The sequence below is a fragment of a genome, unplaced genomic scaffold (genome assembly GCF_019419815.1).
Source record: "Pyrus x bretschneideri cultivar Hongxiangsu unplaced genomic scaffold, Pyrus_bretschneideri_v1 Contig3, whole genome shotgun sequence".
NCBI lineage: Eukaryota > Viridiplantae > Streptophyta > Magnoliopsida > Rosales > Rosaceae > Pyrus > Pyrus x bretschneideri.
In genome coordinates this window covers 1,663,089-1,666,570 of record NW_025999612.1, presented here as the reverse complement: position 1 = coordinate 1,666,570, position 3,482 = coordinate 1,663,089, and the positions used below count along the sequence as shown (strand labels likewise).

The window sequence follows — 3,482 nt, the reverse complement described above, 5'->3', positions numbered from 1 at the left end:
GGGGGACCCTTTCCCTTTTAATCCCTCGGATTTTGCACACTCCCGCAAAACGGATTTTAATCCCATCTTATCACCCAAAACCCCTCGACCCCAACCCTCTCTTCAGTCTTCATAGCTTTGCAGTTTCATTAACTGCACTACATCACGGCAATTGATACGACCAATATTGCATACATTTTAATGCCCTTTTATTTAGATTTTTGTTATGTTTTTGAGTGAATTTAGTTTGTTTCACTAGCTTTATTTTTGTTAGATTTGATGAGTGAAGAGGAAGAAAGAAGAAAAATGAGCACTGTTGCGATTGAAATGAGTTTGGCATGCTGGAAGCAGAAGCTGTTTGTGCAGATCTGCCAAATTTACGGATTAAACTGTGCTTCCTCAGAAGAAACCAGTGGTTGAGCCTTATACCATTGGAAAGATATGAAAGTTAGCTTTCAAAGGAATTATACAGATTGTGATTCCGAGTTTTCTTGAAGACGTTATAGTGATTCTTGTACCAGATGTCGGTCAGCCAAGTCTACGTGGAAATTGCAAATTCTATTGGGTTTGTCAAGTCATGATTCAGGCGAAGCCCAAAGCCCAAGATTGAATGTGTTGAGCTGACCTTAATCCTATTTCAAATGGGTTTGAAGTAATTAATACAAAGGATATCATAAGACCTAATTATGTTAGGACTTGTCTACCATATAAAGGGGGTTTTTGGGAACGTGCTTTTAGAGTCTAAGGAGGGGGTCGCAGCAAGGAGCAAAAGAGAAGAGCAGCAGCCGCCGACTACCTTTCCTAAGTTTTTCATGTTTTTTTCAAAATTTTAATTATGTTTTTGTATTCTATGAGTAACTAAACTCTTTTCCAAGGGTTAGGATGATGCCATAGCATGGATGTTTATGGTTTTTAATGTTATTCATTGGATTTCTAGTTTCTTTTAGATGAATGCTTAATCACTGTTTGAATTGTAACTTTTTGCTTGAGTTCTTTGATTGATCACCTTAGGACTTTGCATCTAGTAAAATTGGAAGATGAATTTGAGGCTGAACTAGCAATATAATTCAATTAGCTTCTTGTGGTTAAGTGTGGTAAATTACATTGTTGCTTGACAAAGAATAATGGTTTGCTTGGTTCCCTTGTTTTCTAGAACGCAAAGAGTCCTACTTGTTAAATTTATGCCTTAACCAGGATAGATTACATGTTAGGATATACGTCCTCTGCCTGAACAGGAGAGAATCATTCACTTAAGGAAAACTATGGTCTAATGTGCTTGACAAAGACTTAGATATGAGAATTATCATCTACAGAATGGAAAGATCCATTGAATGCATTGAAACCTGAACTAGATTGCTTGTGGTTGATTCCGAATCCCTAGACTTTTTCATCACTTGCTTTAAAACACAACATTTTCTTCTCTTTAATTTTTATTTTTATTTAAGGTTCTGTTTTTATTTGTTTATAAAATCATCACAACAAACTCTTCACACCTTTGATTGATTTATTAATTAAGATCAAGTCTAGTTCGTTGTTTGGGTTTATATTTTATATTTTTGGGTTTGTGTGTCTTTAATATAACTAGATTTGGGTTAGTTTATCAAATTGGAGATTGAATTAGAATCCTCGTGGAAACGATACTTGGACTTGCAAAACGCTATATTACGATTATCTTGTGCACTTGCAAGTTTACACCAAGTTTTTGGCGCTGTTGCCGGGGACTCTAATTGAGTTCCCCAATTTGATATCTTATTCCATATCTAATAAGTCGTTTATTGTAGTTTATTCAAATTGATTTTGGTTTGTTATCTAGTTTCGAGTAAGAGTCATAACTATTAAGATAAGTAAAAGAAATTTTCGTCACTATTTTATTTCAGTTTTTGTATCACTGTTTCGACACATTTTTGGACTAAACCATTCAGTTTTTTTACCAGGCACATTTTTACCGTTGGAAAGCCCCAGAAGTCTAGTTTTCAACCCAAAAAACAGATCAACGATTGGATATTTGAGCTGCAAGAAATTTGCAAAATACCGAGCATTGGTCAAACAAGGAGCAAAGTCTGATCGTATATGCAAGGTAGACGTTCGTTGCAACTTGAGTTGATTCCTATAGATCAAGAACTTGAGCGTACTTTAAGAGAACAATGGAGACAGCGGGTGTTTCAAGAATCAGCCATGGGTGAAGTAGTCAATAATGGTAGAGACAATCCTCCACCATTGCCACCACCACAACCAAGGCTTATGCGTGATTATACAAAACCAACGGAGTACAACACACCGTCATGCATTGTGTTGGCTCCAATTGCGCAGCAATTTGAGATTTGTCCACAAATTTTTCAGTTGCTGCCTATATTTCTTGGGAAGGAGGAAGAAAATCCACACCATCAAGGCGTTCTTCAAGCCATGTTCCACATTCACCTTCACCAATGTTACTGAAGAACAAATTCGACTTCGTTTATTCCCATTCTCTTTGAGGGATAAAGCAAGCAGTTGGTTGGATTCTCTTCCTGAAGCATCTATCGACACATGGATAGAATTATCCAAGAAGTTTTTGTCCAAGTTCTTCCCTACTCGAAGAACCAATGCTCTGATCAATGAAATTATGAGCTTTCGGCAACAAGAGGGTGAACAGTTTCATGAAAGTTGGGAGCGATATAAGGACTTGTTCCTTCAATGTCCTCATCATGGTTTCAACACTTTGGCAAAAGGTTCATTATTTTTACAAAGGTTTGAACTCTCAATGTAGGAGTTTGGTTGATTCAACAGTTGGTGGAACCTTGATAGACAAAACTCCAGAAGACTCCATACATGCCTTTGAAACTATATGTGAAAATTCTGAACATTGGGATTTTCCTACAAAAGATTCGAGAGTGCCAACTGCACAATCAACAAAACGAGGAGGCCTTTATGAAGTTGATGTAAGGACGGGTTTAGAGGCACAAGTGGCTGCCCTCACGAAGCTTCTCACACCACTAGTAAGTAAGATAGCCACGCAGCCATGTACCATATGCAAACATCGTCCATGACATGGAAAATTGTCCAGCAAATCCTAATCTAGAAAGCATACAAGAGGTCAATGCATTTAGTGGGAGGCCCCGAAATGATCCGTACTCCAATAATTATAACTCGGGATGGAGAGAACATTCGAATTTATCTTGGAGAGATTCACAGAATAGCATGGGACCATCAAATTCAACAAAGCAATATCAGCAGCCTTATCAAGCTCCTCCAATTCAATAACAAGATCCTTCTATCAAGGACATGCCATCTCAACTCTTAAAGAAAACCGACCATTATGAACAGGAAGTTTATCGCTTAGACAAAGTCATGCGGTGTTGGAAAGGGCTCAATCTAATTTTGAGATTCAGTTTGGGACAAATAGCTACTACTTTGAACAAATTGGAGCGAGCACAAGGGCAATTTCCAAGCCAAACAGAAATTAATCCAAGAAATAATGAGCATGTGATGGCCATTACAACCTTGAGAAGTGGGAAGATGATCGA

The 3,482-nt window shown here is 37.7% G+C and overlaps 1 non-coding gene across 1 annotated transcript; it reads right to left on the bottom strand.

The window, feature by feature from the left end:
- Positions 1–2,563: 2,563 nt before the first annotated feature.
- LOC125479889 lies at positions 2,564–2,670 on the bottom strand. Its single transcript, XR_007260346.1, has one exon. It is a non-coding gene; the product is annotated as a small nucleolar RNA R71 (small nucleolar RNA).
- Positions 2,671–3,482: the final 812 nt, after the last annotated feature.